The sequence below is a fragment of the Leucoraja erinacea genome, chromosome 30 (genome assembly GCF_028641065.1).
Source record: "Leucoraja erinacea ecotype New England chromosome 30, Leri_hhj_1, whole genome shotgun sequence".
NCBI lineage: Eukaryota > Metazoa > Chordata > Chondrichthyes > Rajiformes > Rajidae > Leucoraja > Leucoraja erinaceus.
Genome location: NC_073406.1, coordinates 13,183,834 through 13,200,261, shown reverse-complemented (window position 1 = coordinate 13,200,261; position 16,428 = coordinate 13,183,834). Strand labels below are relative to the sequence as shown.

The following is a 16,428-nucleotide window of genomic DNA, read 5'->3' as shown; positions in this document are numbered from 1 at the left end:
GGCAATGCCGGTAGTGGTGGGAAGAAGCATGCAGGAAGGAGAGGGGTGAAGAAGTGTAAAACAAGATCATAGAACATAGTGGAGCACAGGAGCAGGCCTTCAGCGTGCAATGTCTGTGCAGAACATGATGCCCAATTAAACTAGTACATATCCCTAAATTCCTTTCATATTCAGGCGGTCTGCCTCAAAGCCTCTTAAACAGCACTATACTACTTGTTTCCACCACCACCCTGGCAGTGCATCCCAGGCACCCACCACTCTCACTGTAAAAAAAAAACCTTGCCCTGCATATCTCCTTTAAAAGTTCCCACTCTTCTTAAAGCTGTGACCACTTATATTTGACATTTCCAACTTGGGAAAGAGATTCTTACTGTCTACCCTATCTCTTCCTATCATAATTGTATTAACTTCTGTAAGTTCTCCCCTCAACCGACAATGCTGCTGAGAAAACAATCCCAGCACTGTCCAATGTCTTTACAGCTAATAGTCCCTAAACCAGACAGCATCTTGGTAAACCTCGTGCACCCTCGCCAGAGCCTGTACATCCTCCCTGTAATAGGGATAGCAGAAATACACACAGTCCATATGTGGCTTAACCAAACTTTTATAAAGCTGCAACAGGACCTCCTGACTCTTATACTCAGAAGTCTCAACCGATAAAGGCAAGCGTATGTATCAAGTTACCATAGCATCTACTTGTGTTGATACTTTCAGAGAGCCATGAACTTGGACCACAAGATTCTACTGTACATCAATGCTGTTAAGTAGGTTACACAAAAAAAAAGCTGGAGAAACTCAGCGGGTGCAGCAGCATCTATGGAGCGAAGGAAATAGGCAACGTTTCGGGCCGAAACCCTTCTTCAGACTTAAATGCTGTTAAGTATCTTGGCAACAACCCATACACCTCCTGCATGGTGTTGAGCTGATCTCACCAGGGCCAATAGAGAGTTTTCTATCATACTCCTCACTTGTGCCTTGTAAATGGTGGAAAGGTGTGATGGTCTCAGGTGGTGAGTCATTTGCTGCAGAATACCCACTATCTCAGACGTGTGACTCCAACCACAGTATATATGTGTCCAATCCAACTGAGTTCTGGTTGATTATGACAACATGGATTTTGATGGTAGGGATTTGGCAATGATAATGCGATTGAACGTCAAGGAGAGGAGTGAGTCACTCTTTCCTGTAAGAGATGGTCGTGTCTGGCACTTGTGTTACTTCGTTATTGAGACATGAAAGCAGGTCTTTCGGCCCATCACATCCATGCTGACCAACATGCCAAACTGCACCTTTGGCTGAATGCTGTTCAGGTCTTGCCAAATGGAAGCATAGATTGATTTATCTGCTGAAGTATTCACCTGGATATTCACATGTATTACTGTAATCATTGGTGATACCCCCAGAGGTAATTGATTTATGAAAGATGAAGTTTGTTAAACTGAGGACATCACCGTACAGACCCCATGCAGAGATAGCCTGCTGCTGGGATAAACGATTTACAACAACCACAGCCATCTTCCATCATGAATGACTATAACCTTGGAAGAGTTGTCCATTTAATGTCCATTCGCTTCATGTTTACTTGAACCCCATGAAGCCACATTGTGTCAAGTATTCTTGTCATGGGTTGCCAGGGTCTCCTCACCTCTTGTGCATAACTAGATCATGGCTAGAACGCTGCTGCCCGGTCTAAAGCCTCCTGTGTGGAGCCGTTGACCAGGTGGAATAAATCTCCAGTATCCATCAGATGACAGGCACTTTTTACCATTCGCACTCCTCAACTCTTTTGGATTACAAGTTTCACTGCAGGGAACAGTCCAGTATTTTTTTCATATTTTCATTTTTTTCATCATTTCTATATTACGGTCCAGCAGAAGGAGCTAACAGCCACAGAGTGGAAGGCATGGTGGTGCAACGGTAGAGTTGCTGCCTTACAGCGCCAGAGACCCGGGTTCGATCCTGACTACGGGTGTTGTCTGTGTGGAGCTTGTGCATTTTCCCCGTGACTGCATGGATTTTTGTCCAGGTGCTCCGGTTTCCTCCCACACTCCAAAGACATACAGATTTGTGAGTTAATTGGTTTTGGTAAAATTGTAAATTGTCCCCAGTGTGTAGGATAGCGTTAGTGTACGGGATGATCGCCGGTTGGTGCAGACTTTCCACATTGCATCTCTAATGTATACAGTCTAAAGGGTCGTGTTGGAATCTCTCAGAGAGTCTAAAGGCAATGCCTATATCTGATAATGAATAAAATTACCACTGTCTCCACAGGACCGCGTGCTGTGTCAGTCAGACATTAGCATGTTCCTTTTAAACGCATGAAGGAAAATATTCCTAATTAAAAATTGATTACAGATGCCTGCACAAATAACACACAACGAGATGCAGCATGTAATAATTGACTATTAACATACATTATTGATATAAAAGTATTGCTTTGTACAGAGGATACTATCTCTATGGTTCTTTAACTTATGCCTTTGTGCATTCCCATTAACCTTTTGAATAATAAATTCCCATGTCAAATTTCTAATAGAAAATCCTTCAGCAAATTTGTCTTGCCATAGCTAATAGTTGGAGGATGTAATTACAGTGCGACAGATTTACAAAGGCTGCTTCTATTACAAAAATTTATAATTTATAAGAAAAATATGTTACTTCAAAATAGGGCTTGATTCATGCCAGTTATTTCTCAGTCTCTGACATGCCTTCAGCTAAAGTCTGTACATGGCCTGTACTCTCTAGGAGTAGACTTTGCCATTGCCAATGGCAGAAGCCATACAAAACCAGCAGATTATTAACTGAGTTATGGAGTCATGGAGCATGTGTACAGGCCCTTTGGCCCAATCTTCCCATGCTGACCAAGGTGCCCTGACAAAGCTGGTCCCAGTTAGTTAGCTCTCCCTGGATCCAGTGATATCCAAGATGTGGAGAGGATGTTTCCACTGGTGGGGTAGTCTAGGACCAGAGGCCATAGCCTCAGAATTAAAGGACATTTTTTTAGGAAGCTGAGGAGAAATTTATTTAGTCAGAATATGGTGAATCTGTGGAATTCATTTGGACAGAAGCCTGTGGAGGCCAAGTCAATGGCTATTTTTAAGGCAGAGACAGATAGATTCTTGATTAGTATGGGTGTCAGGGGTTATGGGGAGAAGGCAGGAGAATTGGGTTAGGAGGAAGAGGTGGATCAGCCATGATTGAATGGTGGAGTAGCCTTGATGGGCCGAATGGCCTAATTCTGCTCCTATCACATGACCATATGACGTTATGATCTAACCTTCCAGAGCAGCTACTGTGTGGAACCCTATCTTGTTGAAGTCCATGTAGACTATATCTACGGCCCTGTTCTCATCACCCTTCTTGGTTACTTCATCAACAAACACAATTTCCCATGTTGGCTATCCCAAAGCATCCCTAATCAAACACTGATTTTTCAAATGTGGGTATAGCTTATTCTCCGAATACTCTTCATAGGTTGCCCACCATGGATGTTAAGCTTCCTTCACAAATAGGGGCACAACATTAGCCACCCCCAGTCTTCCAGCACTTCACCTGTGTCTAGTGTTGATTCATATATCTCGGTCAGGATACCTTTAATTTCTTCACCAGCTTCCCACAGTGTCCTTGAATGAATCTGTCCAAGCCTGAGATATTTACCTACCCTCATATGTCTTGCAGCTCCTTGCTGTAATAATGACTGCCCCTAAGACGTTTCATTTAACTTTCTCATGTTTCCTCTTCTTCACGTCTTTCTCTGTGGGATATATATCATTTGTGAACCTTGGCCATCTCCTGCAGCTCCACACATAGATGACCACTTGATTTCTCAGGTGCCCTATTCTCTCTTTAGTTACCCTTTTCCCGTAATATGCACACCTTGAAATCTCACTATCGTACTTTTAAACGTGTTCCAATTTCTGGGCGACCTTTAACTGGCAAGCAATGTACTCTAAATCTATTTCCCAACTTCCCTGGCAACTGCAAACTCTTCAACTTTCTATGCCAAAGGGAACAGAAATCATAAAATTGGATTAAGAAATGCATAGATACATGAGAATAGACTAGATACACAGAATCTTTTACCCAGAGTAAGAGAATCAAAAATCTGAGGACATAGATTTAAGATGAGGTGGTCAGGGGTGGGAGGGGGGTGGGCAAAGAGTAGTCGAAAAATGGAACGAGCTGCTGGAGGAGGTAGTTGAAGTAGGGAATATCACAATGTTTATAAAGCATTAGGACCCAGAACGCTGCTTATTTCCTTGCTCCATAGATGCTGCCTCACCCGCTGAGTTTCTCCAGCATTTTTGTCTACCTTCGATTTTCCAGCATCTGCAGTTCCTTCTTAAACAGGTACATGTATAGAATAGGTTTAGAGGGATATGGGCCCGACACAGGCAGGTGGGACTAGTGTAGATGGGGCATGTTGGTCGGCATTAGCAAGTTCGGCTGCAAGGCATATTTCCCCACTGTATGACTATGATTCTAAAAGCTTTGTTAAACATCATGAAATCCCGATAGCACCTCTACAGTGGGAGCAAGAACATAACAACGGAGCTTAGAAAACACAAGGATTATATTACACTGGCAAATTTGAAAACAGAATGAAACTCCGTTGTATTTCAGACAGCCTCTTGGCTTCATTGTATAAATCGATCCCAAAGAGGTTATGAAGATCCAAATGTGGGAGTCGCTACTACTGCTTTATACTTTCACCTATCGTGCCCTTCCCAGTTATGCTGTGTTAACTGACTTCAGCAGGTTCAGCTCTTAATGCTTTGCTTGTGAGGTTTGTTGACTGGATTGTGTTAAAGTTGTGTCCGCTGTGACATTCAATGAATCTCTTAACCAGTCTTAACAGGCTCAAGTTTATAATAACAACATGAGATTGGTGAATATAAACATGGAACATTAAAGCCAAATCTAAACCGTAGTTTGAACTAAAGACATTGTTTGATATTGATTTCTCCGTTCTTCTCTTTCTTGTGTCCAGGCAGCATAGATGTGGATCTGTCTCAGAACGCTTTGACACAGAAGTCTAAGGAGGCAAAGTCATTGGATATATTTATGGCAGAAATAGATATTAGAATGGGTGTTAAAGGGAGATGGCAGGCGAATGGCTAGAGAGAGGGAGAGATAGATCAGCCATGATTAAATGGCGGAGTAGACTTAATGGGCCGAAAGGCCTAATTCTGCTCCTATCACATATGATCTTATGAAATATTGCAAAGCTTGTGAGCTGGATTTGGCAAGGTCTAGAAGCTGTGATCAAATAAAAGTTATTGATTGATTGATTTTTAAAGATTTTAAAGATACAGCATTGAAACAAGCTTAGCATATGTTAGTTTAGAAACACAGCACGGAAACAGGCCTTTTGGCCCACCGAGTCCGCGCTGACCAACAATCACCCGGTACACCAGCACTATCCTACACACTAGGGACAATTTAGAATCTTTACCGAAGCCAATTAACCTACAAACTTGTACGTCCTTGGACTGTGGAATGAAACCGGAGCACATGGGAAAAACCCAAGCTGTCACGGGGAGAAAGTACAAACTCTGTACAGACAGCACCTGTAGTCAGGATCGAACCCGGGTCTCTGTCGCTGTAAGGCAGCAACTCTAACGTTGCGCCACCGTGCCGCCCAACGGTTGTGCATTCTTTGACCTTTGACCTACCGAGTCCACACCGACCTGTTCACACAAGGTCTGTGTCATCCCGTTTTCGTATTCACTGCCTACACAATGGGGGCAATTCTACAGAGGCCGTTTAACCTGCAATCCTTCACGTCTTTGAAACGTGGGAGGAGACTGGACTCCTCAGCCCAATATGGATCCCAGGCATTATAGCCCTGCCTCGTTCCGTCACCTTGGATCTGCTTGGCTGACATGAATCCAAATGATATTTAGGCATTTCCAATGGTCTATTTCTCCACCGCCCACACAGGAAGCTGCCTGATCTTTTTAATACCCACAAGGACCCCATTGGCAAAGATATCGGAGTTGCCCCAGTCACTGATCCTTGCCAGTGTTAGTGGCAGGATTACTAACCACCGGTGTTGTCCTGAAGAAACTCCTATACAACTTCATCAGTGATGTCAACATGCAATGGGGTGCTTGAGAAATGAAAGTTTGTATTTGTGAACTTGGATTCAATATTTAATGAAACCTAGTGGTGTTTAAAAGAAAAAAAAGAGTTGTAGGAGTACTTTGCAGCCATTATTTTTATTCCTATAACTCTGCAAGAGGCTCCTAATAGAACATTGCCCATCTACAATTGAGCCCAGCCTGAGGACAGATCAGACCCTGTTCAGTATCAGTAGGCAACAAGACCACTTTACCAACAGTTGACCGATTGTTTGTGTGAGAGGTCACCATTGCTCTTCACAACCAGCGGTGAGAACTGAGGCTTATCCTTCAGAACGTGGTGGCCTGTCCATTGGACCCATTGGGATCTCAAGGTGTTTGGGTTTAGTTACCATTGAGTGCAATAATCCTTGATGGACCTCATTCCAAGAGGCAACATATTTCCAGAGACAACTTATTGTTGCCATATTACCTGTAAAATCCAAAATTTGGTTATCCATTTTCTAAATGTACCCTGTTTTTTCACCCAGCATTATTGCATTTACATTCAGTCTGACAGTACTTCAACATAAAGTTCTCATCATTACCTTCAAGCCCCTCCATTGCTTTGCTCCTTTATATTGCTGAAGCTTCTTCCAACCTATAGTTATGATCTCTATGACTCCATTCCTGATTTCCTTCAATGCCTTGAATCTTAATCTCTCAATCTTGGATAGACATGTCTGCAGCTTTCCGGACTTTAGGAATTTTGGAGGTTCGGAAATCTCTGCCTAATCCTTTCCACTTCACCCATCTCCATTAAGATGTTCCTTAAGCTGGAGCCTTGGGATTGTTTACCTTGTTGAAAGCTCAATATAAACATACAGGATTCCAGTAGTAAACTTAAAATCATCCATTAACTGCCTTTGATGCAGTCAAATATTATAAAATCTTTTGTTCCCTTTGGAACCAGTCCACACATTTATAATTTGGAATTCACCATTTAATAAGTGATCAGAAGAGGACAGTCAGGGACAGAGAGTAGATTTTTTTCTCGTCAGGGACCTTGCTTCCAACACTCGCTCAGGCACACAGAGCATTCCATGTTTACCCCTCTCTGGATGAAAGAAATCCCTCTCAGATTCACTCTAAACCTCTTAACTCTTACCCTTACCCGATTAATTTTAGTTTTGTACAACTCTACGGAAAGGTTTCAGGCAGTCTACCTCTCGTGTACCCCTCAGAACTTCATGTACCTCAGTTCTGTTGCCTATTTTACCCCCTTCACTCCAAACCTGTCCAGCCTTCCCTCTTAACTGAACAGTTCTATCCAATACAACATATCCTCTGCACCATCCATTCATCTTATACATTGGCGACCAGAAATGCATGCAATATGGTATGGTACTTTATTTGTCATGTGTACCGAGGTACAGTGAAATTCTTTTTGGAATACACTACAGTATATATCACTATACATAAGCAATTAGATGCAAATCGGATAAGCATCTCAGATGCAGTACAAGTGTATAGCAGTAGTACACTGAGATATAGAAATCTAGAAACATAGAAAATAGGTGCAGGAGTAGGCCATTCAGCTCTTCGAGCCAACACCCGTCATTCAATATGATCATGGTTGATCATCTAGAATCAGTACCCCGTTCCTGCATTCTCCCCATATCCCTTGATTCCGTTAGCCCCAAGAGCTATATCTTACTCTCTCTTGAATACAGAGGAGGCAGGATAGATAATAGTACTGTCATTGTGGGTCACCCGCCTCCCCCACTCCCGGCCTGGCCGGAGTTTGTGAATATCTTGTTGTCATAAGGTCAGCGTGAAAACTGTCCCGTCGGCCCTCCGACTCCACACTGGCCAACGATTGCCATGTACACTAGCACATGTACACCAGGGACAATTTTACATTTATACCAAGTCAATTAACCTACAAACCTGTACGTCTTTGGAGTGTGGGAGGAAACCAGAGCACCCGGAGGAAACCCACGCAGGTCACGGTGAGAACATACAAACTCCGTACAGACAGCACCCTTAGTCAGGATTGAAACCGGGACACCAGTTTGGCACCATTTTCAAGTTCCAGTTGTTGTAAATACAGGGATCTTGATCTGACCATGGAGGTAAATACTCCAGCAGCTCCATCTGCAAGTAAGAATGTCATTGTTCTATGTGACGCATATGACGATAAAGCACTCTTGCCTCTTGACTTGACTCTGGAACTGACACTACCTGTCACATTTCATTAGTGTGTGCTTCCTGATATACCCTCGCTGTGATGTGCTGCTTCCTCCTCTGTGTCTCAATGCGCTTGTGGGCCTGCAGTGTACAGGGTGTACATTGGCTGCTCAGGCTGTGCTTTCCAAAATCGTTAGTATAGGAAGGAAATGCAGATGCTGGTTTATACCAAAGATAGACACAAAGTGCTGGAGTATCTCAGCGGGTCAGGCAGCATCTTTGGAGAAAAAGGAAGGGTGATTTTTTGGGTCGGAACCCTTCCTCAGACTGAAAATAGGGGGGGGTGGGAATTAGAGGTAGGAAAAGGCCAGAACAAATCAGGTCCTGATGTTCAACTATAACAATCTCTGCAATGTTATTGAGTAATATTCACTCCCTGATGGTAGCGGGTAACTTATTTTTGTTTCATTATTAGAGTCTAACCTTGGTGTTGAGAGGAAGCAGGAAATAACATCCTTAATGTCTCTAATCAATTCATTGAAAAAGCATAACAGCAACACAGTTTATTCCCAATATTATCCCCGTCAATGGGAGGTTCCTTGAGTGTATTCTGTGTGGGCCCCATAGTGACACTCATCAGCAAGACCATAGATAATGCAACCACAAACAGGAAAAGAATTAGTGGTGGATATCTGGCTTAATACATTTGACAAGACCACACACAGCTCAAAATTACTCTATAGATTCCTTTGAAAAGCCAGTGCTGTAGGTCTGAATGAAGGTAAGTAAACAATGAAAATGTTGGATATGTCAGGCAGTACCAAAGTGGTATGGGAAGTAGACTGTTCAAGTGTAGACCCTTCCTTCGTTTTCAAGCCTCCTGTATTTACTGGTGTTAAAGAGTTAATACTGTGTGGATTCTTTTGTTACATCCTCTGCCAACGAGAACAGTTTCTGCAAAGTCTCAAATGTTAGAGTGTATCCAAGCTAACCTCCACCAACACCAAGCGATATGCGTTGTCATTTCCCTTATATCAACATGATTCCATTGTATGAAGTCACTTGTATTTGTGTATTATATTTTAATTACAACCTACATTTTCCTTTCCAGTCTATCATTACTTTCAGGATGTAACTGGAGAGAGCGTGTTTTGAAAACATTCTGCTATTATCACATACTTCCAGTACAAGAAATGAAGTCATTTATGATTTCCTAATTGTACTCAATGACTTTCATTGGGCCTAGAGAAATGGATACATTTTTTATTTCCCTTGCAGCCCCCATCAAATGTAATGGGACAGTTCTACCCGTTCTGTAACCCCACGCGTCCCAAATGTAAGTATTTCTACCTTTCACTATGTGGGTTTTCTCTGGGTGCCCCGGTTTCCCCCGCATTCCAAAGTCGTGCATTTTGTAGGTTAATCAGCTTCTGTAAATTGTCCTTAGTGTGCAGGATGCGAATGTGGGATAACATAGAACTAGCGTATATGTCTTCTTCTTAGGTATACAAAAATGCTGGAGAAACTCAGCGGGTGCAGCAGCATCTATGGAGCGAAGGAAATAGGCGATGTTTTGGGCCGAAACCCTTCTTCAGACTTCTTCTTGTGTATGGCGTGCACAGCCTAAAGTTGTAGGACAACTTGTTCTATTTGATCTTATTTGATTGTGCACACCAGGTTGATTGCATTCGTCGAAACAGGGCGGACCACGTGAAGGTTGCAATCTTCTACCCCAACGTATATGTGATCAAAGGTTAACTCAGAGGGCCGAAGGGCCCGTTTCCACGCTGTATCTCTATAATACCAAAAATGACTCGTATCCAGAGAAGTGCTCAATAAGCAGAACAAAGGAGCTTCTTCCATTTTAACTCCCCTTCCCATTCCCATAGTGACCCCTCTGTCCTGGGCCTTCTCCAGTGTTAGACAGAAACCACATGCAAATTGGAGGAACAACACCTCATATTTCATTTGGGCAGCTTACAACCCAATGGTATGAATATTGATTTCTCTCATTTCAAGTAACCCTTGCATTCCCTCTCTTCTCCGTCCATCCCCCACCCTAGTCATCATGCTAGTTTCGCTGTTCATATCCCTTCATTATCACCTCCTCCACAGCAAACATTGGACCATTGTGGGCTCCTTGACCATCGGTGCCAGCTCTGATTTGTTCTGTACCTTTTTATACCGCTTGTTTCCCTCACCCCTGACTCTCGAGACTGACGCCTCGACCCGAAACGTCACCTCTTCCTTTTCTACAGAGATGTTGCGCGACCTACTGAGTTACTCCAGCGTTTTGTGTTCATCTAAAGTCATAGAGTGTTACAGTGTGGAAACAGATCCTTCGGCCCAACTTGCCCACACTGGCCAATATGTCCCAGCTACACTAGCCCAACCTGCCAGCATTTGGTCTATATCCTTCCAAACCTGTCCTATCCATGTACCTGTCTAACTGCTTCTTAAATGTTGGGATAGTCCCTGCCTCAACCACCTCCTCTGGTAGCTTGTTCCATCCACTTCCACTCGTTTTGTGTCTTCTCACATTCGCGCAATATTTCTCAGCCTCTCATAGACTGTGTATTAAGGAGCAACAGGTAGATTCGGGAGTGGTTCCACAGAGCTCCGTGAGCATCTGTATTGGAACATTTCCCTTTGGGAGCATGGGGGTCTGTCGCCGGGTCAATTTGCATGAAGCTTAGGGGCAGAATTTGAAACTTGCCAGTTTATTACCGACCCATTAAAGCCTGCGGAATTTTCCTCAGCAACCGGATAATCAGGAGAAGAGAAACCCTCCAAGAGGAGCCTAAAGTGGAAGACAAAGCTGCCAGAAAACAATTAGCTCAACCTGCAGAAGCTATAAGTTGGGTTTTATGATTCACTAAAGCACTCCCACCTCCAAGGCACAAGTATTTCCACACACGTATGATCAGTGTTGTTTATCTCCATTGTGTTCAGCAGTATATTAAGATGCATTAGTTCCCCATTATTCCTCCCCACAGTGTTGTTAATTTGGTCTCAGTGTGGTGGCTTGGCTGCAACGCCACACCGGGATTCACGGACGAGTCGCAAATTGGAGCCAAAATTAGCTCAATGGCAGGGAGAAAGTTAAGGGCCTCCAGATATTTTTGTGACTGGAAGCTAGTTTCCGGTGGGGTTGCACAAGGTTCAGTGCAAAGTCCCTGGCTGTTTGTGGAGCACACTAATGATACAGCATAGGAAGGGACTGCAGATGCTAGTTTAAACCGAGGATAGGCACAAAAAGCCGGAGGAACTCAGCAGGTCAGACAGCATCTCTGGAGAAAAGGAATAGGTGACGTTTTGGGTCGAGACCCATCTTTGTGTCTATCTTACAGCCTTGATAAAGAAGTTTGCAGATGGATGCAAAGGTTGGCAGGGTGAATGATGGAGGAGGAAAGGTTTGCACTGCAGCATGATGGAGTCAGTCGGCGGAAAAGTAGCAAAAGGAATTCAATTCAGCGGAGCGTTCAGGGGAGTGTGAGATCATTTATTTGGGAGGTGGAGTAAGGCCAAGGAGTATAAATAAATGGGAGGATATTGAGAGGTGTGAAGGAACGTAGGGACCTTGGGTGTTTGTAAAAGGAAGCAGCTCAGGCCATTAAGCTGGTTAAAAAGACATAAGGGATGCTTTGCTTTATTAGTCCAGGCAAAGAATATTAATCCAGGGAGAACAGGCTAGAACTGTAAATAAAACTAGTTAAGGACTGGCCTGGGTGCTGCAAACAGTTCTGGAGCAAGATCGCATGAGAAATGCAAATGGACTAGATTGGTGCAGAGATGAGTTACAAAGATGTTAAAATGACTGGGAAATTGCTGCACTGGGGAGCGATTGAATAGATGGGGATTGTTTTGCTTTGGAGCAGAGGAGGAAATCTTACTGTGTGCTTTAAAGTCATGGAGTCATAGAGTACGGAAACCGGCCCTTTGCCTCAACTCATTCACGCCCACCAATATGCCCATCTAAACTAGTCCCATGTGGCTGTGTTTGGCCAATATCCCTCCAAACCTTTCCTATCCATGTACTGACCGAGTGTCTTTTAAATGCTATTATAGTACCTCCCTCAACTCCTTCCTCTGACAGCCGGTTTGTTACACCCGCCACCTTCTGAGTCAAACCTTAGTCATCACAGCTCTTTTCCCATTTTGGCCCTCTGTCACACCACACCTATGGGGAGATCGCCTCAGCTGTGAAATTCTCTTCCTAAATCTTTCCATTTTACTGATGCACTTGAACACACCTTTTCAAAGCAGCCTTTTTAACTGAGCCTTCAGACCTCTGCTCTGATATCTTCTGTCTGTTGTTTGCTCTTTGCATTTTGTAAAGCGTTGTGGGACCTGCCCTTTATTAAAGGTGCTATATAAATGCAACATAATGTTGTTGAAGTGGATTCCTTCATTGCCGAAGGGCAAGAGTAAATTGAAAAGGAACAATTGTCACAAAAATATGCACCGAATTGCAGAATCTGATCTTAAAAATGAATAAAGATCTCAAAACTCAATAAAAATAAAATTAAATAGACGTGAGTCTGTTGCCTTGAAGCAGTGTTTGCGATTACTGGTATATTCAGGGATGTTTCCAGTTCCAGGTTGGTCTTAATTGCCAGCTCGTTTGAAATTATTCGTCATCCTTCCAAGCCTCTCTCCTCTGGTATCAATGTTTATAAAACATGATAAGTTGTGGGAGTAAACTGTTTCTATTCATGTGAGAGAGGGTGCGTCGACATCCATTTCAGAGGCATCTAGATCTAAAGGACATACAATTCGAGGGGTAAAATGAAAGTCCCTGAGGCTTTCAAGGAGGATGCCCCTGCACTGTACAAGAAGATCAAGTATGATCTCTGTATGTCTATGATGGATGTCGAGAGAGAATTGCAGAACAGGTGGCATGGTGGCACAGGGGTAGAGTTGCTGCCTTACAACGCTTACAGTGCCGGAGACCCAGGTTTGATACCAACTACGGGTGCTGTCTGTTACTGAGTTCACCCCGTGAACACACGGGTTTTCTCTGAGATCTTCAGTTTCCTCCCACACTCCAAAGATGTGCTGGTTTGTAGCTTAATTAGCTTGGTATAAATGTAAACATGTGTCCCTAGTATGTGTAGGATAGTTTCAATGTGTGGGGATTGCTGGTCAGGGCAGACTCGGTGGGCCAAAGGGCCTGTTTCCCACTATCTCTGTAAACTAAACAAGCAAGAGATTCAATTCAGTCAAGGTGCCAGGTGAATGTGGCAGGGCCTAAATACCATCACCAGCTACAAGCCAAGTTCGGGGGGAGGGGGAATCTCTGGCAATGAACCATCTCTACAGGATGAGCTCAATGCATTTCACATCCATTTTGAACAGGCAAGCAAAATTCATCCATGGCCCATTCCCCATCCCCTGACTGGCTCTGCCCCATACACCTCAGTGACAGAAGTCAGATCTGTTTTCTCGAGGGAAAACTCTCATAAACCTGGATAGGTTCTGATATTGCACGTGAATCGAGTGGCCTGTCTTCACCAACATCTTCAACCTCTCACTTGACATGTAGTAGTCTTCTGTCCCCTTCTGCTTCAAGTAAACCTCCACCATTCCAGTCTTCATGAAAAATAAAGTGCCCCGTCTCAATGACCACCGCTCAAGTAGCTTTTATATCGACCACAATGAAATGCGTTGACAGATTGGCAATGGTCCATATCTGTGCCAGTCTCCCAGCACTGGGCCTCTACTCGCTGGAGTTTAGAAGGTTGAGGGGGCACATCATTGAAACTTACGGAATAATGAAAGGCAGAGATGTGGAAAAGATGTTTCCACTAGAGGGGGAGTCTAGGACCAGAGTCATAGCTTCAAAATTACAGGGCGCTCTTTTAGAAAGGAGGTGAGGAGGAATTTCTTTAGTCAGTGGGTAGTTAATCCATGGAACTCATTGCCACAGAGGGCTGTGGAGGCCAAGTCAGTGGATATTTTTAAGGCAGAGATAGACAACATCTTGATTAGAATAGGTGTCAAGGGTTATGGGGAGTAGGCAGGAAAATAGGATTAGGAGGCAGAGATCAGCCATGATTAAATCTGTAGGAAAGAACTGCAGATGCTCGTTTTGCAGAAGGGTCTCGGCCTGAAACATCACCCATTCCTTCTTTCCAGAGATGCTGCCTGTCCTGCTGAGTTAAGGGCCTAGTCTATATTTTAGGCGACTAGGCTGTTGCCACATGGCCTCCAAGGTGTCGTCTGTATGGTCGTGAGTGGTCTCCTCAGTCGCCCAAAGGTAGCATCTCTCTGGTCGACGCCGAATTTTCAACATGTTGAAAATTTTTCAGAGATAGTCGGCAACAGTGGGCTTGACGCCAATGAGCGTAGCTTAACTTCTCCTTGCTTTCTCCCTCCTTCCCCTCCCCCTTCCCAGCTCTCCCACAAGCCTACTGTCTCCGCCTACTTCCTTTCTTTTTCCCCGCCCCCCCCCCCCCCGACATCAGTCTGAAGGAGGGTCTCGACCCGAAACGTCACCTATTCCTTCTCTCCAAAATGCTGCCTCACCCGATGAGTTTTTCCAGCATTTTTGTCTACCTTCGATTTTTCCAGCATCTGCATTTACACATTGTTACAGTCAATGTCTATTTAGAATGAATGACCATTACGGATATTTTGGGAAATAAAGTGCTGACCTGATAATATTCCAATCTTAGAAATGCTTTGCTCAAAGCCGTGTTACAGGAAATAATGTGGCAACAAAGGTCACAGGTTTTGGTTACATTTGGTACTTGGAGCAACTGTTAAGAGGTTATCTTTAGCTCTTTCATATTTTAAGTGATGTTTGAAACACACATGCAATCCAATCTTTGCCTGTGTATTTACTACATCTGGACCTTCACCCCAGCTCTTGTGATATAATTGACTCTAGAATCACAGTCGTAAGGTCACAGAGAAATATAGCACGGAACTAGATGCTTAGATCCACCTGACCATCAGCCAAACATTTACACTAATCGTACATCAATCTAATTTTTGATTCTCACCACATTCTCTTCATCTCTCCCCAGCTTCTACCAACCACCTAGAAGTTGGAATTTACAGACCTATTAACCCACCGACCCGCACAGCTTAGGATGTGGGTGGAAACTCGAGCAACTGGAGGAAGCCCAAATAGTCACAGAAAGAAGGTGCAAACTCGACACAGATAGCTCCAGAGGTCAGAATTTGGACCCGAGTCTCCAGTCCCATGAAGCAATAACTCCACCAGCAGTCCATTGTGCTGCCCTGAAATGTGAAATATTTTCCTCAGAAGGGGCATAAAAGGGCTGAACGGTAAAGGCTGTCTAGCCCTTTGCGCTTGGCTTTGGGTTTGACTTGGGTCTTTCCAATACATGAAGGAAATAGTGGCAAAATAGATTCGAGAATAATAGGAGAATACAGCATTAGAAGGAGAACATTTAGTTCCTGTTGTCCATTTCCCCCAGAGTTCCTCCAGCAGATTGTTTTTACACTGGTTATTTTTGCTCCGTGTCCTTGGTTCATCGAGACTTCGGCTGGGAATTTGGATGTGAATTATATTGTGTCTCGTGGCAGAAGTTCAACTATATCTTGCACTTCAAAAGTCAAGGGTTTCACTGCTTAGGTATATTTAATTTAGTTTAGTTATTTTTAGAGATACAGAATGGAAACAGGCCCTTCAGCCCACCGAGTCCGCACGCACCTGTTCACCCACATTTCATGTTATCGCACTTCCTACATACTAGGGGCAACTTTATTGTGGCCAATTAACCTCCAAATCTTTCCACGTCTTTGGAATGTGGGAGGAAATGGGAGGTCCCGATGTAAACTCACGCAGTCACAGGGAGAACGTGCAAACTCCACTCAGAAAGCACCTGAGGTCAGAACAGAACCTGTACTTTGGCAATCTCCTACACTTTGGCAATCACGGAGTCAGTACTGATGTGCCTTTAATGAGATTTTGACAGAGAATTTGAGGACTTTTCACCTGTAACACTGAAGTATGATTAATCCCCCAAATAAATACTGGTAAAACAATCAATTATGGAAATTGTCCCACTATGGATTTGATAAGATATATATTTAATAGCATGATCAAAATTGCCAGGATTGCCAGGATTGCTGTAAAGTGTTTTGGGGAACTTTTTTGGCAGTACCGTGCTATGAATAAATGTTCACACTCAAGTATTTTCCT

The 16,428-nt window shown here is 43.7% G+C and overlaps 1 long non-coding RNA gene across 1 annotated transcript in view; it reads left to right on the top strand.

Annotated features, from left to right (window-relative positions):
* The first annotated feature begins 8,442 nt into the window (after positions 1-8,442).
* Positions 8,443-16,428, top strand: part of LOC129711652 (uncharacterized) — a 53,683-nt gene continuing 45,697 nt past the window's right edge. The window contains exons 1-2 of the long non-coding RNA XR_008725884.1: positions 8,443-9,588; positions 15,284-15,432. This is a non-coding gene — a long non-coding RNA (uncharacterized LOC129711652). The remainder of the gene's footprint in view (positions 9,589-15,283; positions 15,433-16,428) is intronic.